We start from the raw sequence: 23,983 nt of genomic DNA, 5'->3' as shown, positions 1-23,983 counted from the left end.
TCCGAGTACAACAATCACTTGAATCAAGTGGGAGTTAATCTTCCAGATGAGATAGTGATGTTTCTCCAAAGTCATTGCCACCAAGCTACTAGAGCTTCGTGATGAACTATAACATATCAGGGATAGATATGATGATCCTTGAAATATTCGCGATGTTTGACGCCGCGAAAGTAGAAATCAAGAAGGAGCATCAATTGTTGATGGTTAGTGAAACCACTAGTTTCAAGAAGGGCAAGGGGAAGAAGGAATACTTCATGAAATGGCAAATCAGTTGCTGCTCTAGTGAAGAAACCCAAGGTTGAAACCAAGCCCGAGACTAAGTGCTTCTGTAATGAGGGGAACGGTCACTAAAGCAGAACTACCCTAGATACTTGGTAGATGAGAAGGCTATCAAGGTCGATAGAAGTATATTGGATATACATTATGTTAATGTGTACTTTACTAGTACTCCTAGTAGCAGCAGGGTATTAGATACCGGTTCAGTTGCTAAGTGTTAGTAACTCGAAATAAAAAGCTGCGGAATAAACGGAGACTAGCTAAAGGTGAGATGACGATATGTGTTTCCAAGCTTGATGTGATCAAGCATCGCATACTCCCTCTACCATCGAGATTGGTGTTAAACCTAAATAATTGTTATTTGGTGTTTGCGTTGAGCATAGACATGATTTGATTATGTCTATCGCAATACAGTTATTCATTTAAGGAAAATAATGGTTACTCTGTTTATTTGAATAATACCTTCAATGGTCTTGCACCTAAAATGAATGGTTTATTGAAACTCGATCGTAGTGATACACATGTTCATGCCAAAAGATATAAGATAGTAATGATAGTACCACATACTTGTGGCACTACCACTTGAGTCATATTGGTATAAAACGCATGAAGAAGCTCCATGTTTGATGGATCTTTGGACTCACTCGTTTTGAAAAGATTGAGACATGCGAACCATGTCTATTGGTGTATACGCATGAAGAAACTCCATGCAGATGGATCGTTTGGACTCACTTGATTTTGAATCACTTGAGACATGCAAATCATACCACATGGGCAAGATGACTGAAAAGCCTTGGTTTCTGTAAGATGGAACAAGAAAGCAACTCGTTGGAAGTAATACATTTTGATGTGTGCAGTCTAATGAGTGTTGAGGCACGCAGTGGATATCGTTATGTTCTTACTTCATAGATGATTTGAGTAGATTCTGAGTATGTTTACTTGATGAAACACAAATCTGAATTATTGAAAGGTTCAAGTAATTTCAGAGTGAAGTTGAAGATCGTCGTGACAAGAGGATAAAATGTCTATGATATGATCATAGAAATGAATATCTGAGTTACAAGTTTGGCACACAATTAAGACATTGTGGAAATTGTTTCACAATTAATACCGCCTGGAACACCATAGTGTGATGGTGTGTCCGACCATCATAACTGCACCCTATTGGATATAGTGCATACCATGATGTCTCTTATCAAATTACCACTATCGTTTATAGGTTAGGCATTAGAGACAACCGCATTCACTTTAAATAGGGTACCACACAATTCCGTTGAGACGACACCGTATGAACTATGGTTTGGAGAAACCTAAGTTGTCGTTTCTTAAAAGTTTGGGGCTGCGACACTTATGTGAAAAAGTTTCTGGCTGATAAGCTCGAACCCATAGCGGATAAATGCATCTTCATAGGACACCGAAAAACAGTTGGGTATACCTCCAATCTCAGTTCTGGAAGCAAAAGGGACTGTTTCTAGAATCCGGTCCTTTCTCGAGGAAAAGTTTCTCTCGAAAGAATTGAGTGGGAGGATGGTGTGGACTTGATGAGGTTATTGAACTGTCACTTCAACTAGTGTGTAGCAGGGCACATGAAGTTGTTCTTGTGGCGCCTACACCAATTGAAGTAGAAGCTTATGATAGTGATCATGAAGCTTTGGATCAAGTCACTACCGTACCTCATAGGGTGACAAGGATGCGTACTACTTCAGAGTGGTACAGTAATCCTGTCTTGGAGGTCATGTTGCTAGACAACAATGAACCTACGAGCTATGGAGAAGCAATGGTGGGCCTGGATTCCGACGAATGGCTCGAGGCCATAAAATCCAAGAAAGGATCCACGTATGAAAACAAAGTATAGACTCTGGAAGAACTACTTGATGGTCGTAAGGCTGTTGGGTACATATGGATTTTAAAAGGAAGATGGACAATGATGGTAAGTATCACCATTAAGAAAGCTCGACTTGTCATTAAGATGTTTTCCGACAAGTTCAAGGAGTTGACTGCGATGAGACTTTCTCACTCGTAGCGAAGCTAAGAGTCTGTTGGAATTGTATTAGCAGTTACTGCATTATTTATGAAATCTTGCAGATAGGATGTCAAAACATTGTTTCCTCGACTATTTTCTTGAGGAAAGGTTGTATATGATACAACCAGAAAGTTTTGTCAATTCTATAAGATGCTAACAAGTATGCAAAGCTCCAGCAATCCTTCTAAGGATTGGAGTAAGCATCTCGGAATTGGAATATACACTTTGATGAAGACGATCAAAGATTTTGGGTTTATACAAAGTTTATGAGAAACTTGTATTTACAAAGAAGTGAGTGGGAGCACTATAGAATTTCTGATGAGTATATGTTGTTGACATATTGTTGATCAGAAATGATGCAGAGTTTCAAGAAAGCATATAGGGTTATTTAAAAAGTGTTTTTCAATGGAAAACCTGGATTAAGCTACTTTAACATTGAGCACCAAGATCTATAAGGATAGATCAAAATCGCTTAATAGTACTTTCAAATGAATACACACCGTGACAAGATTTTGAAGGAGTTCAAAATAGATCAACAAAGAAGGAGTTCTTGGGTGTGTTATAAGGTGTGAGTATTGAGTAAGACTCAAGACCTGACCACGGCAGAAAAGAGAGAAAGGATGAAGGTCGTCCCCTATGCTTTAGACGTTGGCTCTATAGTATGCTATGTTGTGTACCGCACCTAAAGTGTGCCTTGCCATGAGTCAGTCAAGGGGTACAAGAGTGATCCAGGAATAGATCACAGGACAACGGTCAAACTTATCCTTAGTAACTAGTGGACTAAGGAATTTTCTCGATTATGGAGGTGGTAAAAGAGTTCGTCGTAAAGGGTTACGCCGATGCAAACTTTGACACTAATCCGGATTATTCTGAGTAGTAAACCGAATTCATATAGTAGAACAGTTATTTGGAATAGGTCCAAATAGAGCATGGTAGCTGCATCTAGGAGATGACATAGAGATTTGCAAAGCACACACGGATCTGAAAGGTTCAGATCCGTTGACTAATAACCTCTCTCACAAGCGAGATATGATCAAACCCCATGGGTGTCGATTCATTACAATCACATAGTGATGTGAACTAGATTATTGACTCTAGTGCAAGTGGGAGACTGTTGGAAATATGCCCTAGAGGCAATAATAAAATGGTTATTATTGTATTTCATTGTTCATGATAATTGTCTATTATTCATGCTATAATTGTATTGACCGGAAACCGCAATACATGTGTGAATACATTAGACCACAACATGTCCCTAGTGAGCCTCTAGTTGACTAGCTCATTCATCAATAGATGGTCATGGTTTCCTGACCATGGACATTGGATGTCATTGATAACGGGATCACATCATTAGGAGAATGATGTGATGGACGAGACCCAATCCTAAGCATAGCACAAGATCGCGTAGTTCGTTTGCTAAAGCTTTTCTAATGTCAAGTATCATTTCCTTAGACCATGAGATTGTGTAACTCCCTGATACCGTAGGAGTGCTTTGGGTGTACCAAACTTCACAACGTAACTGGGTGGCTATAAAGGTGCACTACGGGTATCTCCGAAAGTGTCTGTTGGGTTGGCACGAATCGATACTGGGATTTGTCACTCCGTATGAGGGAGAGGTATCTCTGGGCCCACTCGGTAATGCATCATCATAATGATCTCAATGTGACTAAGTAGTTAGTCACGGGATCATGCATTATGGAACGAGTAAAGTGACTTGCCGGTAACGAGATTGAACGAGGTATTGGGATATCGACGATCGGATCTCGGGCAAGTAACATACCGATTGACAAAGGGAATTGGATACGGGATTGCTTGAATCCTTGACATCGTGGTTCATCCGATGAGATCATCGTGGAACATGTGGGAGCCAACATGGGTATCCAGATCCCGTTGTTGGTTATTGATCGGAGAACGTCTCAGTCATGTATTCATGGTTCCCGAACTCGTAGGGTCTACACACTTAAGGTTTGGTGACGCTAGAGTTGTTATGGGAAATAGTATGTGGTTACCGAAGATTGTTCGAAGTCCCGGATGAGATCCCGGACATGACGAGGAGCTCCATAATGGTCCGGAGGTGAAGATCGGTATATTGGACGAAGGGTATTGGAGTCCGGAATTGTTCCGGGGGTACCAGGTGATGACCAGCGTGTCCGAAAGGGGTTTTCAGAGGCCCCGGCAAGCGTTGGGGGGCCTTATGGGCCAAGGGGAGAGGGCATATCAGCCCACTAAGGGGCTGAGCGCCCCCATCTCACGTAACCAGGAGAGGTGGGGGTGCCACCCCTATGGCAGCCGCCCCTCCTGGCTTGGGGGGCAAGTTTCCTAGGGGGTGGGGGCGCCCAAACCCATCTAGGGTTTCCCCCGCCGCCCCTCCCCTAGGGTACCCTAGGGCGTCTCCCCCTCCTCCCTTCCCCCTATATATAGTGAGGGAGAGAGAGGGAAGCCGCACCCTTCCCCTGGCACAGCCCTCTCCCTCCTCCAACACCTCCTCCTCCTCCGTTGTGCTTGGCGAAGCCCTGCAGGAATACCACAAGCTCCACCACCACCATGCCGTCATGCTGTTGGTGTTATCCCTCAACTTCTCCTCTCCCCTTGCTGGATCAAGAAGGAGGAGACGTCCCCGGGCTGTACGTGTGTTTAACATGGAGGCGCCGTCCGTTCGGTGCTAGATCGGATCTTCCGCGATTTGGATCGCCACGAGTACGACTCCATCAACCACGTCTTGTAACGCTTCCGCTTAGCGATCTTCAAGGGTATGAAGATGCACTCCCTCTCTCTCTCGTTGCTAGTCTCTCCATAGATTGATCATGGTGACGCGTAGAAAATTTTGAATTTCTGTTATGTTCCCCAACAAATATATTGTACACTACGGGTCTTTTAGCCAAGTTTAGAGGCAAGCATGTGGAGCCAGTGCTATGATGTGTCGCGTCAACTTGTACAACGAGGAGAAGCTTGATTTTACTACACGCCTTCTCCCTCGCCCATGCGCGCGGTTGCTCGCAAACGAGGACAGGCTTTTGCTTAGTTGTATACAACAAGCTATCCATCCCGCTCGCGGTGGACGGACATGCAGCAGTGGATTCGACACTGTAGAAGCAGTAGTAGTAACGAATTGTTAGTCTTATCGAAGAGGCGAAGAGCCAAGCGCTAACCGAACATTGCATGAGACAAAATTGCTATGTGAGCCCACTATTGTACTACAACTACTTGCTAGTATAGCCCTGTAAACCAGAAAGGTGTATTTGCCCTTCTAGAGATTTCAACAAGTGACTAGACTACACTGAGACGGAGTACATATGGAGCAAAATGAGTGAATCTGCACCGTAAATAAATACGTACTAGTTCTATCGTTTTCCTCCCCGAGGTGCACAATATTGAGTATACTGACTAGTCTCTTTTTGACACGCATTTACGTTTTTTTGACACAGTACAGACGTAAGCGCTCATATACACGCGCATACACTCACCCCTATGAACGCACACACGCATGGCACTATCATCTTGAAATTTATGAAGTCACCATAGGTACCTCGTCGTCGACGGGTCCATAGGTGCTTGAATGCCAAGGAGGGAGAGGGTAGCGGTTCCCGAGACGTTGAACGGTCAATGATGCATCCTCAGTTACATGCAGAGGGAATTAATTGGAGAAGCAGAATAGAGCCAGCACGATGTGAATGCAACAGAGTTTGGACTCTCATACAATAAAGGCGCCCCACCACTCCAATCCATCTACTCCCAAGTCTTTGCGCAACACTGCTCACTCCAATCCAAGACCAAGTGACCAGAAGCCACAAGCACCTATGGAGGTGATGGACGCGAGCGGCAGTCGGCTATGCCAAATCATCCAAGGCGCCGACCTGCGGCTCCGCACCATGCAGCGTTTCCAGACGGTGCTGGCGACCGCAGGCATCGTAGCCCTCACCGACGCCGGCTTCGCCTCTCGCATGGACGACATGATGGTCAACTCCATCCGCAAGTTCACCGCCGTCAAGCAGCGTGCGGACGACCTTGCCGTACTGCTCCAGCCCGCGCGCCCAGGCTCCTCATTGCCTACCACCCTCATCGGCCTCCGTGGTGATGAACTCTTTCAAGCCCTGGTGGCCCTGCAGGTGCCGGAGGTCACGATGAAGAATGTGCACCTCGAGGCCGCGCTCGTCGCGCAGCGCCTCGCCATGCAAGAAACCGTCGACCTGCACATCCACGTCTACGAGGAAATCATCTACATAGGCCAATACAAGGCAAGCGAGGACAGAAAGACGTTGGCCTTCTTCTAGCGGCTGGAATCTTTGGACGCCATTGTTCAGAAGCACGTCGACCTGGCCACGAAAGCCGCTGCTACTTAGGCGCCGTTCGGTGGGCCGGCGCCCTGAGTCGAGGAGGTGGACATTGTCGATGGATGCATCTCTTCTTCTTGCCCCCTGTAACCAGCACTGCATCGCCTCATGGCCTTAATGTTTTATTAGTATAGTACTCCCTCCGTTCCCAAATATAAGTCTTTCTAAAGATTCCAGCAAGTGACTACTACATACGGCGCAAAATGAGTGAATCTACACTCTAAACTATGTCTACATACATCTGTATGATGTATTCCATTTGAAATAGTATCTAAAAAGGCTCATACTCCCTCCACCCAGAAATACTTGTTGTAAAAATGACTAAAAATGGATGTATCTAACACTAAAATACGTCCATTCCTTCGACAAGTATTTCCGGACGGAGGGAATATTTATGAACGGAGGGAGTATATGGCATTTTTATTCCAGTTGTAACGTTTTCACTATGAGGTGGGACCGCAGTTGAGCAAACCCACCCCGCCCACCGGGCGTTGGCCGAGTTTAGAATTAGAAGAGAGAAACGAGGGAGGAGAGCTAGCTGTAGCACGGACGCTGTTGTCAGATGGGACTCGTGTTTATAGAATAGGAGTACTGAGCACTTGTGCCTCTTTTTTTAGGGAAAAATTAGTCATATGTCTAGTACCACTAGTTGGGTGCGTGCGACCTATAGCTGTCATCACTTTAGGTCTCCTTTTCGAACCGCGGCTAGGCTTCACAGTTCACAGTACATATTTTTTCACACATTTATCCTCCTATATGTACTCCTAGGCTATTTCCACGTGCTCCCATTCGCCGACATGTGGGACATAGAGCATCTGGGTCGTAGTGCATGCACAACTCGGAGCATATGCCGGGGTACTTTACATTTCAGACCTCATGAATTACATGCAAACCCCCCACAGAAGAATAAATAAATGAATGAATTACTACATGAAACCGGATTATTTTCATGGAAACCGGAGCACGTTCATTAAATTTTGGACATAACACGTTTATAAAAAATGACCGGACCTAAACCAGTCTAAGGGCCTCTTTGATTTTTCCCGCAAAAAAGGGCCTCTTTGATTCGCAGGATACTGAAAACACAGGAATGGGGAAAGTATGATGGCGATGAACCGAGATGAGGAGAACTCTAACTCAGTTAGAGGTTAGAGTTAGATTCTAACCCTAAACTAACTCTAAACCCCCCTATTGGGATACTCTAACACAGTTAGAGTTAGAGTTATTTTCTAACCCACTCTAACCCAAATAAGCACTCTCCACCAGGATAGTTGGGCTAGATGGAACTAATCCACTCTAACCCTCCCTGTTTGGATACTTTTGGGTTATTTGAGCCCCAAACTAACCTAAACTAGCTCTAACCCCATGATCCAAACAGGGCCTATCTCAATCATTTGACTACTTTGGACCCTATTTCCTGCCGGATTTGTGGCCGGCTCTTCTGTGGCCTCCTCCCGCTCACAATTAACATAAATGAACCATCTATACAAATCAAGCATGCAAAACATGATAATTTTTACTTTGTCCATACAAATGAGATATCCCACTTAAACATACAAGTCGTCAATCAAGCTTCACAAGATAAAAAAACACTTCATGAAACAAAGAATGAGATAACTGATCACGGAAGTCATTCACGATAGGGAGGGAGCCCAGAGCCCCTTACGCACCGAGGGAGGAGCTCGCCATCGTCGCTCTGGAGGAAGGCTCTGTAGAGCCCAAGCCCCGGGAACCCCTCCGACGTCGGCTCTTGGGAGTTGTGGTCGACACCGGCATGGGTAGGAGGGCCGCTTTCCGCTGACTGGGAACTTAATCTTTGGGCCTCTAGAAATAATGCAAGCCTATAACTAAAATACCTAGAAAGGTGAACTGAATCTTTGGGCCTCTAGAAATAATGCAAGCCTGAAACTGAAATACCTAGAAAGGTGAACTGAATCTTTGGGCCTCTAGAAATAATGCAAGCCTAAAACTGAAATACCTAGAAAGGTGAACTGAATCTTTGGGCCTCTAGAAATAATGCAAGCCTAAAATTGAAATACCTAGAAAGATGAACTGAATCTTTGGGCCTCTAGAAATAATGCAAGCCTGAAATTGAAATACCTAGAAAGGTGACTTGAATCTTTGGGCCTCTAGAAAGATTTATTACCTCCTCAAGCAGCATCAAACAATTCCATGCGTGCACGACAAATCTATACCAAGTTTGATCAGGATCTACTTTTCCAAATCAGAATTAGCGCTAGAGCAAGCAAGATCAATGATATGGCCGTGAGACAGAGAAGGAACGAACAAACTCACCCCTCTCGCGACCTCCCTGGTAGATGCGCTGCCACCACGCATGACAGAGGGAGAAAAACGACTGGTGAAGGGGAGCGGGGCGACCTTCAAAGTCTGGAGGGAGAGGGCGGCCGGAGTAGGGCGGCGGAGGCCGGAAGGAGAGGGCGGCCGAAGGAGAGAGAGGGTGAGCGGCGCTTGGGCGGGCGGCCCTATGGGGAACAGAGAGGATTCGTGCGAGAGGGGGGGGGAGTGATCTGGTGCAGGCAGGGAGATTTTTTTAGTTCTTTTTTAGTGGGCCCGAGGATAAATAACCCAATTAGAACCTCTCCATCGGGCTAGTTTTTTTAGCTGGGTTAGAGCAAACTAGCTCAAACTAACCCCTCTTGTTTCGATAATTTGAGGCTATTTCAACCCAAACTAGCTCTAACTTAGGGATCCAAACAAAGAGGAGTGTTACTGTACATGCTACAGTGTGGACCGTAGCACATTGTTTTTATGGCCATATCACCACATTGTTTTCTACTGCTGGTTCATTGGGCTACCGTGGTTCGCACTGCTGGTTCACTGGGCTGCCCTAGTTCGCACTCCTCCGACCTGAGTAGTACATAGTATAGTACTAGTATATACCGTATCATTCTTTGCTCCTTCTTACCACTCAGACATGTGGGAGAGCCAGCATCCGGGTCGACGTGTCATGCACCAGATTAGAGCGCAGAACGGAAGGGGGCATCACCCCGGTCGGAGCGCCAGTAATTCATGACTATAGGGAGTGGTCATATCACAAGTTATTCCAGCAGTAACGCACCGTCAAATCGCATAGCCCCACTCGCTCCCTCCTCGCCTCTCTGTCAAACCGCCTATCCAAAAACTGCCGCGTGTACTGCCTGCGAAAAGCCCGGCCCTCAACTTTTAACTACGCGAAAATAGTTCGAGCTTGTTCATTCTATATAAATACAGTACTTACTGTATGTTTATTCACCCGTGGGGTTGTTCAATGGAGGGGCGGGGAGCACAAGTGAACAATACTATAGTACTACTAGTAGTAAGTAGGAGTCGTACAGTAGTCACCTTAAATAGAGAGTTTCTTTTCTTTAATGCGACATACACAAATTGAAACGCTTGTTGTGGAGAAAAAAAGATAACCACTCCATTATATATGGACGCAGGGGCCTGAGCGCTTGCTTTACTAGGGTTGCTCTCTTCATTCTCTCATCCTCTCCAGATATAAACAAGACAGCGGTAGCAACATTTTCTCTCTGCTCACCGCTGGTCACAGATCCGGTCGGATCCCTTCGGCCGATGTGTGTAGAGGACTAAAAGGTGCATCGTTCACGCGGTCATCGCCGCCGAAGGAGGAAACCCACAACTACCGGAGGGGCCCGATCCTCTTCCCGTGCCATTCTCTCCGACACAACGCCAGCTCGGGAGGTCCTTCGACCCTTCTTCCTCCCTGCCGTATTGTTCGCAGATCCGACCTGGCGCCACCGACATCCCGGCGACCCTCAGGTATAAGTTCTTAGAAAGCGGCCTTGCTCTACTTCCCCAGCTCCCCACGTGTCTGCATGTGCATCTTTTTCTACTCCTATCAGCTCTTCCAAAGCCACCTAAATTTTTTGTATTATTAGAGGTAAAGCTACTACATGCATTCAAATCTAGATCTTTGTTCAAATAACGAAGAAAGGGGGGAAAGTTGTAGCATGAATCTAGGACTTGATTCAAAGAGGAAATAACATGGTGAAAGTAGTAGAGACCGAATACCCAACCGGCCTCTTGGTTGAAAAGGGAAATAATGGGAAAACGCAGTACAAACTAGATAAGGAACAGATCTATTGTTGGTTGAAAAAAAGGATAGAAAGTGGCGGCTGGTGGACAAGTCAACAGAGTATGTCCAGGATTAGATTTGCTGCCATCACATAGTAAAAGGTCTCCAAGATTAGATTTGCTGCCCTCACATAGTAAAAGGTCTCAGGATTAGATTTGCTGCCCTCACATAGTAAAAGGTCTCAGGATTAGATTTGCTGCCTTCACATAGTAAAAGGTCTCAGGATTAGATTTGCTGCCCTCACATAGTAAAAGGTCTCCAGGATTAGATTTGCTGCCGTCACATAGTAAAAGGTCTCCAGGATTAGATTTGCTGCCCTCACATAGTAAAAGGTCTCCAGGAAGGATTAGATTTGCTGCCCTCACATAGTACAAGGTCTCCAGGATTAGGTTTGCTGCCCTCACATAGCATGAACAAACTCGACATCACCACTTTATGCCTCCTTGTAGGTACATTGTGCTGATGCGTCCACTATCGCATGTCCTTATACCAACCTTTTGCTGTTGTTAATGTAAGGGCACATGTAAAATGAAGCGATCACACCGTTACCTTAGGGACATGTCTAACCAGTGTTATTGTTAATCTAATGCCTCCAGTGAGAAGAGGCAATTAAACTGTGTTACAAATGGCACTCCTACTATTTTCCCCAGTATGATAAGTAAGTTGCTCCTTTACGCTGCAGAGTGTCCTGGTGTCCCCACGGTCCCATGCCCTTAAACCAACTCTTTAGCTGCTGTTGATTTACTCTGTCTGGTAAACAAGCAATGCCACCATTAAAGTAATCCCATATTTGAGGAATCTCATTGTTGATCGTAATGCTTCTGGTAACATGAAGCATTGCTGACGTTTTAAAATTTCTACTGTCCTTGCATGATTGCCATGAACATAATTAAGATGCTTCTTTTCATTTTGTATATGTTTCGTATATTCTTATTGACCAGCAACTGTTTACTTTCTATCTTTTTGTGTAGATAGGGATATCCATTTCACCTTGTTGCTATTGTGACCTTTTGGTGAACTGCACAAAACACTTTTTTTGGAATGAGTGTCTTGTGCAGTTCAACTAAAATGTCACGTGGGCAACATCTCTCAATTTTGGTGGAACTGCACAAAATGGTGATTGGAGTTTCCAAAATCTCCGTCAAGTTCTGCCGGTAATCTCGTGCAACATTTTATTAGCCTTTGCAAGATGGAGCCGTCACTGTCACCACAATGGCACTTTATTTTAGTGGAACTTCACAAAAGGATAAGAAAATTATAGTTGCACCTTACATGAGCCGGACAGCCAACCTTAATGTTCCTCAATTTTAGTGCAACTACTAAAGAAGAACCTGCCAGCTCACAAGAGCAAGTACTTCTTGCTAGCTGAATGATGCAATCTTTGCTTCATTTCAGGTGAACTGCAGAAAAAGGCGCATGAATTGAATCATGGAACTCCAGGCAGACCTCATCCAAGTAGAGCTGGAGGTTGAGTTCAAGGAGGCCGCTATTAAAGCGAAATCATGCTCTCCTGTCTCCTTGTTTGTGTTGTGCAAACATGCTGTGCAAACAGGAATACTCAACTACAGATGTTGTGACGGTCAAGAGCATTCGCCAAGTTCTTCGATTGTATGACATGGCTAGCCAAGATGGATTTAATCCCGATATTCACTTTATCAAAAGGCTCTAATGGGTTGGTTCTGAATCTTGCAAGCTGGGAATCAGTGAGATGTGTAGGCATCTTTGTTGTACTTATTATTTGAATCTTATTTGTTGGTTCTGAATCTTGCAAGCTGGGAATCAATGAGATGTGTAGGCATCTTTGTTGTACTTATTATTTGGATCTTATTTGTTGGTTCTGAATCTTGCAAGCTGGGAATCAATGAGATGTGTAGGCATCTTTGTTGTACTTATTATTTGGATCTTATTTGTTGGTTCTGAATCTTGCAAGCTGGGAAACACGGCATGATGATGCAGAGGACAACAACCATAACAAACAGTTCAAACTTGGTAGTATTATCTTTGTGAAAGTGCGACAAATGTGCTGATCGTGTGCGTCCTGAGAATAATAATTCTAATTGTTGTGCATGTTGATCCTGTGGCACTGATAGAACGAGCGAATGCATTGCTTGTTTTAAGTATAAATTTCTATTAAAGCTAATTAAATTTAATTAAAGTGACCACTAACTCCTGTTATTACAGTACCAATACAGACCCGCTCGTGAACCGACGTGTGGCCGGAGTAGGTTTCTTAATGGAGGCGTTTCAATGCGCCGAGGGTGCATCTTCTGCCGGGCGTGCAGCGGACGAGGGAGGGGTAGTAACTGTTGTCGCCTGTACACACTCAGCTTACTGTTGAATCCAGTTCCCCAAGAGCTGAAAAACGAACTGCTGCCGCCGCCTACACACTCGTTCACTCGAAGAGACTCCAATGGCGATCCCAGGAGTGAGCCTGCTGGATATGGACTTCAGCAAGGAGTTCCCCTTTGAGTTCGCCGTTCAGTCCTATGGCTGCACCAAGTTGAATGTGATGTACACCAACGATACGGACTCGGTGAAGCTCTGCCTCGCCTCAGTCCTATGGCTGCACCAGGTTCTGGAGCATTCGCCCGTTTCATCGGCAGCGCCGACTGCACCTTCGCTACGGTGGAGAGAAGGAAGAACGCGATGATTCGGCCATCTGGTGCAACAAGCTTGTCGACATCCAGAAGCAATACAAGATCATCAGCAACGGGCAGGAGAAGGACTCCGTGGTTGACCTCGCTGAGACCATCATCGACCCCTGATACGCCAACATGAAAGAAGACGACCTGAACACGTGGGAGGTACCTCTGAATCTAGCCTACATAACCTACGCGGCCAAGGACGCATACGCATGCTACGACATGTACAGGCAGATCTTGGACATGAGGGCGTGTCTGCTTCCCGTAACCGACGAGTACACGGACAGCCGCAGCGTCATGATCAAGCGTGCCAGGAAGGTCTAGATGTTGTACTTTATCTGTTTATAAGCACCTTTATCATCTGAGTGTTTCATGCATTAGCCTATGTGTCGTAATTATCTGTTTTGTCCGAAATATTTCTTTTAAGAACCCATTAACCTGATTGCTTTTTTAGTGGCTATTTGCTTATGTATGTAAACTAGTTCACTTGTCCGTAAAAAAACTAGTTCACTCGGCTGCCGTGCTTTGAATCTCCTTCCTCCCAACATATTCCCCTCCTCAGGTGGACCCAGCAGGTCTCTGAATTTTCTCCCACTTTCTTTTTCGATGTAAACTGAGTTTTCTCCCAGTACTTTCCCCTAGAACCAACTCAACTGTCCCACGTCTAGCCTAAAAAATAATAATACCCCCATACTATTAACTCATCAAATTAAAAATATATTTTATTTCGTAAGTTGAAAGTTCTTACAAAATAATAATAATAATTGTTTATATATAACTTGGCAAGTTAACTCCTAGTGATTGCGTACATAAGCTTGCAAAGATTTTACTGATGTGCAATCATGTGTTTATGTTTTTATAACATTTCTCCGTCTAGCCCAACATGATATTTTCACCCAGCCCAGCAAGTCCGCGGATTTCGAGAAAAATGCAAATGGGATTTAAACGGGCTGCATAGATGCTACATCATTGTTTCACCCAGCCCACCAAATGGACTAAAAAACAAATGGACTGGCTGACATGTGGGCCAGTAGGTCGAAGCCTAAGAAGGCGTTGGATTTACATCCAACGGCCGGCATTCTTCTTCAATCTCTCGTCTTCTTCCCCCAGCGCTGCCGGAACCGCCTGCTCCAGCCTTCGGCGTCCAGTGGCGTTGTTTTGCACTCCTCAGGGAAACGCTACCCCGCCGACGGCTAGGCCATCCCTCCACTCCGCACCTCCTGTTATTCTCTGCCGAGTGTAGGCCCACCCCATACTCGAACCAGTCAAGTTTCCCACTCCTCTCCGTCTGCGACTCCACTGCCGTGTCTTCTCCATCTCTGAGTCATTCCAGTCTGGGGCCTCGCCATCGTCCACCGCCTCGTTGTGCTCGACGCGGTGTGGTCAACATACGAGAGTCATCGGAAGAGGACTTTACGTGGAGAGCCTGACGGCTGGGACCCACGAGGTCCATGGTCGCACGCAAGGAAAGTTCCTCCTTATTATGCACTGTACGTGCACTGTACGTGGGAAGGGCTTCTGTATTTCGCGAACAAAACGTTCTGTACGTGGGAAGGGCTTCTGTATTTCGCGAACAAAACGTTCCCCCCGCTGACAGGTCGGACCCACCAGCTATATCTTCGCACGCAAGGAAGTGCCTCCTTATTACGCACCAAAAAATGAATACCCCCTGCTAGCTGGGACCCACCATAGTGGCTGGCTGACTTGTGGGCCTAATAAGTTGACGAGGACGGAGGGCTTTATCAAATTAGTCAATATGAATGATTCTAGCTCCATTGACCGTACGATGTCCATACAATGGCCATAGTGCTTCTTCAACCTCTGGTCTTCTTGCTCCAGCCGCCCAAAGCAGCGCCGGTCGTGCCGCGTGCTCCTGCCTCTCGTGGCCGGCTGTGATGCCGCGGAGGCCTCACCGCCCCTACTACTCCCACCACTGGCCCAGGGTATCCCTCTACTCACCCACACCCCCTGTTATTCTGCGACGACGGCAGCCTCACACCGCAGCCGAATCAGTGAACCCTCGTACTCCTCTCTGCGTGGGCATCCACTGCCGCGTCTTCCTCGGCTGCGCGTCGTCCCCTTCCTAGGCCTTGCCATCGTCCGGCGCCTTCGAGCTCTCGGCGTGGCGTGGTCAATGTGGTCAATGACCGACTTCCATCGGAAGAGTACTGTACGTGGAGAGGCTGATAGCTGGGTCCACGGCCACAACCCAGTTTTTTTGTGATTTGCCAAGTAAGTCGCTTTGTCAGGTCTGTTGGGCTGCAAATCTTTCAAGACGAGGAGAGCTTCATTCGGCTGGCCGAGAAAATGGCCTATCAGTAATGAGAAATGGGCTGTACATTTTTAAAACACATCAAACCGGCAATTAGTTTCAAATATCTTTTTTTCATTTCGAGATTTTAATTACATTAATTTTTATGCGTGGAGAATTTGTTGGATTTTATATTGATATACATTTATTTTTAAAATCAGTTTGAATGTGAGTCGAAATTTCGGGATTAAAAACAGTTCGGACCGCACCGAAATATGCAAAATTTTGTATATTTTTTTAATCGTGGCCACAATATGCGCTGTAATGCTAACAAAAAGAATATGGGCTTAAAAAAACCTTAAGAATTAGCAAATGGGCTGTAAATTATTAGAAATAATGGCAGATGGGTTGTATGCTGTTTTCCACAGATTTGAGGCTTTCCTAAAAAAAGGTTGACGCACAAGCAGTGACTGTTGGATGTCCATCGAACGGCCGTCGTGCCTCTTCAATCTCTGCTCTTCCTGCTCCAGCCGCTCAAACAAGCATCGGCGAGACTGCCTGCTCCCTCCTTCCTGCGGCCGGCTGTGCTACCGCGCAGGCCTCACCGCCCCACCGTACTCCCATCGCTGGCCTAGCCATCCCTCTGCTCACCCACACCTGCTGTTATTCTCCGGCGACGGCAGACGAACTAGTAAACCCTCGTACAGTCGTACTCCCCTCCGCGTGGGAAACAACTGCTGAGTCTTCCCTGCCTCCGTGTTGTTCCCTCCCTAGGCCTCGCCGTCGTCCATCGCCTTGGTGCTCTCGGCACGGCCTGGTCAACATGGTCAACGACCGACATGCATCTGAAGTGGACTGTATGTGGAGAGGCCGACAGCTGGGTCCACGGCCGCACGCAAGGAAATGCCTCCTTATTACGCGCAAAATAATGATTCCTCCACCTGACATCAGGGACCCACCAAAAGGGCCTCTATATTTCGCGAGAAAAACGTTACCACCGCTGACAGCTCGGACCCACTAGCTATATCTTCGCACGCAAGGAAGTGCCTCCTTATTACGCACAAAAAAATGAATACTCCCCCTGTTAGCTGGGACCCAGTATAGTGGCAGGCTGACTTGTGGGCCTACAAAGTTGAAGGGGACGGAGGGCTTTGTCAACTTAGTCAATATGCACGATTCTAGCTCCAGTGACCGTACGATGTCCATCCAACGGCCATAGTGCTTCTTTAACCTTTGGTCTTCTTGCTCCAGCCGCCCAAACCAGCGCCGGTCGTGCCTCGTGCTCCTGCCTCCCGTGGCCGGCTGCGATGCAGCGGAGGCCTCACCGCTGGCTACTACTCCCACCGCTGGCCAGGCCATCCCTCTACTCACCCACACCCCCTATTATTCTGCGGCGACGGCAGCCTCACACCGCAGCGAACAAGTGAACCCTCGTACTCCTCTACGCATGGGCAGCCACTGCCACGTCTTCCCCGGCTCCACACCGTCCCCTTCCTAGGCCTCGCCGTCGTCCACCGCCCTGGTGCTCTCGGCGCGGCGTGGTCAACATGGTCAAGGAACGGCTTCCATCGGACGTGGACTGTATGTGGAGAGGCTGACAACTGGGTCCACGGCCGCAGCAAGGAAGTGCCTCCTTATTACGTGCAAAATAATTATTCCTCCACCTGACAGCGGGGACCCACCGAATGGGCCACCGTATTTCACGAAAAAACGTTTCCCCCTGACTGCTGGGACCCACCAACTACATCTTCGCACACAGGGAAGTGCCTGACAGTCGGGACCCACCTGGTCGAAGCGTACGTAGCGTTGTCATTCTGGTCGCGAACGTGTACGTACATACTGTCATAGTAGAGGCGCGCACGTGTCATAGTAGAGGCGCGCACGTAGCATGTACACATACGTACAATGGCCAGTGCACAAGAAAGAAAATACGGCCACGTATGTGTACATATGGGCGGGGTCTCGAACGCCTACTCACGCATATATACGTACGGCCAGGGCTCGTGTATATTGTCTGGGCCAGAACGGAGAAACAACGTCGTCGTCGTGTTCATGGGGAGCCAACCGGCTGGGTCAGAACGGAATGCGTGGTCGTGTTCATCGGGAGGGCTTGGACGGAACAAGCGATGGAAGCGAGGCCTGGCGTACCACAGAACGGAGGAAACGGCCTTGTGTTCGACCGGCCATGTTCGAAACGGGATCCTGTTCATCGGAGGGGTGTGGCGTACCGCAAAATGGAGGAAACGGACCTCCTACGGTCGAAACGGTGGTCCTGTTGATCGGGAGGGGTGTGGTGTACCGCAAAACGGACGAAACGGACCTCCTACGGTCGAAACGGGGGTCCTGTTCATCGGGAGGGGTGTGGTGTGCCGCAAAACCGAGGAAACGGACCTCCTACGGTCGAAACGGGGGTCCTGTTGATCGGGAGGGGTGTGGCGTACCGCAAAACAGATGAAACGGACTTGTGTTGGAGCGCTACGGTCAAAACGGGGGTCCTGTTCATCGGGAGGGGTGTGGCGTACCGCAAAACGGACTCCACGGGATACTGTTCATCTCCACCGTCGACCTCCTCCAGCCTCCACGGGCTACTGTTCATCCACCGTCGACCTCCTCCAGCCTCCACATGCGACTGTTCATCCACGGGCTCCTGTTCATCCAGCCTCCACTGCGCGCTACTCCACCGGCTACTGTTCAACCACCCCTCTCCACGGGCTCCTGTTCAACCACCCCTCCACGGGCTACTGTTCATCCACCCCTCCACTGTCTACTGTTCATCCAGCCCTCCACGGGGTCGTCCTATTCATCCAGCCTTCTACGGGGTCCTGTTCATCCAGCCCCAACCGGCTCGATCGATCGGGGTCCTGTTCATCCAGAGGCAACGCCACGGGTCCTGTTCATCCACTCCCACCGCTCACTGTTCATCCAACCCCCCGGCAAACGCTCACTGTTCATCCAGAGAGGCAACATCGATCGGCTTCAGTTAGCAGCAGTAGCGAAGGAATCGATCGCTCGGGTTCAGTAACGCGTAGCCTGCAGTGCAATCGCTCGGGTTCAGTTAGAGCCCAACGCCTTGCTCGGGTTCAGTTAGAGCCAATGCCTCGCACACATGCGCGTACGTGTACGAGAGAAACGCGCATTGCTCGGCCCCCGACCACCCACCTTAACCGGCAACTCCCTGAAATTTTCCTCGCCCTCGCTTCTACCACGGTTTTTTCCGTCATGGATGGCCCAAAGAATGTCATGCAGCTGCGTCTCCGGCCCGCCCAGGATGAAAAGCCCATTTTCTGTCATGATTTTTTGTCATAGCAGTAGGAGCCCACCACATCTATGATGATACCGGGTTTTGTCACAATTATCGTCATAGAAGTGTCATATGTATGACATATTTTTTTTTCATTCGGCCCAAAATGTCACGGATGTGTCTTTTTTTTGTAGTGATAGGAGGAAGAAGTACGTCGGTGGCCGCCCGAGGGGCCCACGAGATAGGGGGGCACGCCCTTTAGGGGGGGCACCTTACCCTCTCGTGGCCGCCTCGGCCGCTTCTTGACTTTCACTCCAAGTCCTGTGGATCACGTTCGTTCCAAAAATCACGCCCCCGAAGGTTTCATTCCGTTTGATATTCCTTTTCTTCGAAATACTAAAATAGGCAAAAAAACAGCAATACGAGCTGGGCCTCCGGTTAGTAGGTTAGTCCGAAAATGATAATAATGTGTAAAATAAAGCCCATAAACATCCAAAAGAGGTAATATAATAGCATGGAACAATAAAAAATTATAGATACGTTGGAGACGTATCAAGCATCCCCAAGCTTAATTCCTGCTCGTCCTCGAGTAGGTAAATGATAAAAACAGAATTTTTGATGTGGAATGCTACCTAGCATAATTGTGGAATGCTACCTAGCATAATTCTCAATGTAATTTTCTTTATTGTAGCATGAATGTTCAGATCCAAATGATTCAAGATAAAAGCTTATAAAACATAAAAATAATAATGCTTCAAAGCATACTAACAAATAATCATGTCCTATCAAAATAGCATAGCCAAGGAAAGCTTATCCCTACAAAATCATATAGTTAGGCCATGCTTCATTTTTATTACACAAAATACTCCCATCATGCACAACCCCGATGACGAGCTGATCAATTGTTTCATTCTTTTTAATGCGCTTCAGATTTTTCAACTCTTATGCAATACATGAGCGTAAGCCATGGACATAACACTATATGTGGAATAGAATGGTGGTTGTGGAGAAGACAAAAAGGAGAAGATAGTCTCACATCAGCTAGGCGTATCAATGGGCTATGGAGATGCCCATCAACAGATATCGATGTGAGTGAGTAGGGATTGCCATGCAACAGATGCACCAGAGCTATAAATATATGAAAGCTCAACAAAAAGAACTAAGTGGGTGTGCATCCAACTCACTTGCTCACGAAGACCTAGGGCATTTTGAGGAAGCCCATCATTGGAATATACAAGCCAAGTTCTATAATGAAAAATTCCCACTAGTATATGAAAGTGATAATATAGGAGACTCTCTATCATAAAGATCATGGTGCTACTTTGAAGCACAAGTGTGGAAAAAGAGATAGTAGCATTGTCCCTTCTCTCTTTTTCTCTCACTTTATTTTTTTCCTTCCTTCTTTTTTTATTTCCCTTTTTTCCCTTTTTTTCTTTGGCCTTTCTTTTTTCTTTTTCTTTTTGGTCTTTCTCTTTTTTTTGTAAAGTCCGAAGTCTCATCCCGACTTGTGGGGGAATCATAGTCTTCATCATCCTTTCCTCACCGAGACAATGCTCTAATAATGAAGATCATCACACTTTTATGGATTTACAACTCAAGAATTACAACTCAAAGCTATAACAAAATATGACTCTATATGAATGCCTCTGGCGGTGTACCAGGATATGCAATGAATCAAGAGCGACATGTATGAAAATTATGAAGCTGGCCTTGCCACAAATACGATGTCAACTACATGATCATGCAAAGAGCAAATATGACAATGATGAAACGTGTCATAATAAACGGAACGGTGGAAAGTTGCATGGCATATATCTCGGAATGGCTATGGAAATGCCATAAAAGGTAGGTATGGTGGCTGTTTTGAGGAAGGTAAATAATGGGTTCAATACCGGTGAAAGTTGTGCGGTAATATGAGAGGCTAGCAAAGTGAAAGGATGAGTGTGCATATATCCATGGACTCACATTAGTCATAAAGAACTCATATGCTTATTGCAAAAGTCTACTTAGCCCTCAAAGCAAATTACTACTACGCATGCCCCAAGAGGGATAGATTGGTAGGAAAAGACCATCGCTCGTCCCCGACTGCCACTCATAAGGAAGACAATCAAAAGAGCACCTCATGCACAAATTTGTCACACAACTTTTACCATACGTGCATGCTATGGGACTTGACAACTTCAACAAAAGTATTTCTCAATTTCATAATTATCCACTAGCATGACCCTAACATTACTACCTTTATATCTCAAAACAAATATCAAGCAACAAATTGATCATAGCATCCAATTCACTTCCTATGGTAGTTTTTATTATACCCAACTTGGATGCTCATCATTCTAGGACCAAATTTGTAACCATAGCAAATACCATGTTGTTCTAAAAGACTCTCAAAATAATATAAGTGAAGCATGATAGACTAGCAATTTCTTCAAAATTAAGTTACCACCGTGCTCTAAAAAATATAAGTGAAGCACTAGAGCAAAAACTATCAATCTCAAAAGATATAAGTGAAGCACATAGAGTATTCTAGGAAATTCTAATCAAGTGGGCTTCTCTATAAAGGTGTGTACAGCAAGGATGATTGTGGTAAACTAGAAAGCAAAGACTAATATAATACACGACGCTCCAAGCAAAACACATATCATGTGGTGAATAAAAATATAGCTCCAAGTAAAGTTACCAATGAACGAAGACGAAAGAGAGGATGCCTTCCCGGGGCATCCCCAAGCTTAGGCTTTTGGCTATCCTTTAATATCTTGGGGTGCCATGGGCATCCCCAAGCTTAGTCTCTTGCCACTCCTTATTCCATAGTCCATAAAAGCTTTACCCAAAACTTGGAAACTTCACAACACAAAACTCAACAGGAACTCTTATAAGCTCCGTTAGTGAAAGAAAAGAAAACCACCACATAAGGTACTACAATGAACTCATTCTTTATTTATTTTGGTGTTAAACCTACTGTATTCGCACTTCTCTATGGTTCATACTATTGGAAATATGCCCTAGAGGCAATAATAAAATGATTATTATTATATTTCCTTGTTCATGATAATTGTCTATTATTCATGCTATAATTGTGTTATCCGGAAATCGTAATACATGTGTGAATACATAGACCACTACATGTCCCTAGTGAGCCTCTAGTTGACTAGCTCGTTGATCAACAGATAGTCATGGTTTCTTGACTATGGACATTGGATGTCATTGATAACGGGATCACATCGTTAGGAGAATGATGTGATGGACAAGACCCAATCCTAAGCATGGCACAAGATTGTGTAGTTCGTTTGCTAGGGCTTTTCAATGTCAAGTATCATTTCCTTAGACCATGAGATCGTGTAACTCCCGGATGCCATAGGAGTGCTTTGGGTGTACCAAACGCCACAACGTAACTGGGTGACTATAAAGGTATACTACGGGTATCCCCGAAAGTATATGTTGGGTTGACACGGATCGAGACTGGGATTTGTCACTCCGTATGACGAAGAGGTATTTCTGGGCCCACTTAGTAATGCATCATCATAATGAGCTCAATGTGACCAAGTGTTTGGTCACGGGATCATGCATTATGATACGAGTAAAGTGACTTGCCGGTAACGAGATTGAACGAGGTATTGGGATACCGACGATTGAATCTCGGGCAAGTAACGTACCGATTGACAAAGGGAATTGTATACGGGATTACTTGAATCCTCGACATCGTAGTTCATCCGATGAGATCATCGAGGAGCATGTGGGAGCCAACATGGGTATCCAGATCCTGCTGTTGGTTATTGACCGGAGAGTCGTCTCGGTCATGTCTGCGTGTCTCCCGAACCCGTAGGGTCTACACACTTAAGGTTCGGTGACACTAGGGTTGTAGAGATATTAGTATGCGGTAACCCGAAAGTTGTTTGGAGTCCCGGATGAGATCCCGGACGTCATGAGGAGTTCTGGAATGGTCCGGAGGTGAAGAATTATATATAGGAAGTCCAGTTTCGGCCACGGGAAAGTTTTGGGGGTCACCGGTATTGTACCGGGACTACCGGAAGGGTCCTGGGGGTCCATCGGGTGGGGCCACCTATCTCGGAGGGCCCCATGGGCTGAAGTGGGAGGGGAACCAGCCCTTGGTGGGCTGGTGCGCCCCCCTTGGTCCTTCCCTGCGCCTAGGGTTGGAAACCCTAGGGGTGGGGGGCGCCCCACTTGGCTTGGGGGCAAGTTCCCCCTTGGCCACCGCCCCCCCTTGAGATTCAATCTCCAGGTGGCCGGCGCCCCCCATGGCCCCTATATAAAGAGGGGGGAGGGAGGGTTCCGCACCCTAGTCCCTAGCGCCTCTCTCTCCCCTCGTAACACCTCTCCCTCTCGCTGAGTTTGGCGAAGCACTGCCGAGATCGCCGCTGCCTCCACCACCACGTTGTCGTGCTGCTGGATCTCCATCAACCTCTCCCTCCCCCTTGCTGGATCAAGAAGGAGGAGACGTCTTCCCCAACCATACGTGTGTTGAACGCGGAGGTGCCGTCCGTTCGGCGCTAGGATCATCGGTGATTTGGATCACGACGAGTATGACTCCCTCAACCCCGTTCTCTTGAACGCTTCCGCTCGCGATCTACAAGGGTATGTAGATGCACTCCTCTCTCTCGTTGCTAGATGACTCCATAGATTGATCTTGGGGAAGCGTAGAATTTTTTTATTTTCTCCAATGTTCCCCAACAGTGGTATCAGAGCTAGGTCTATGTGTACTTTCTTTGCACGAGTAGAACACAAATTTGTTGTGGGCGTAGATGTTGTCAATTTTCTTGTCACTGCTAGTCTTATCTTGTTTCGGAGGTATCGTGGGATGAAGCGGCCCGGACCGACCTTACACGTACGCTTACGTGAGATAGGGTCCACCGACTGACATGCACTAGTTGCATAAGGTGGCTAGCGGGTGTCTGTCTCTCCCACTTTAGTCGGATCGGATTCGATGAAAAGGGTCCTTATGAAGGGTAAATAGAAATTGGCATATCACATTGTGGCTTTTACGTAGGTAAGAAATGTTCTTGCTAGAACCCTATTGCAGCCACGTAAAAACATGCAACAACAATTAGAGGACGTCTAACTTGTTTTTGTAGCATATGCCTTGTGATGTGATATGGCCAAAA

The sequence above is a fragment of the Triticum aestivum genome, chromosome 3B (assembly GCF_018294505.1).
Source record: "Triticum aestivum cultivar Chinese Spring chromosome 3B, IWGSC CS RefSeq v2.1, whole genome shotgun sequence".
Classification (NCBI taxonomy): Eukaryota; Viridiplantae; Streptophyta; class Magnoliopsida; order Poales; family Poaceae; genus Triticum; species Triticum aestivum.
Note: the sequence above shows the minus strand (reverse complement) of the source record.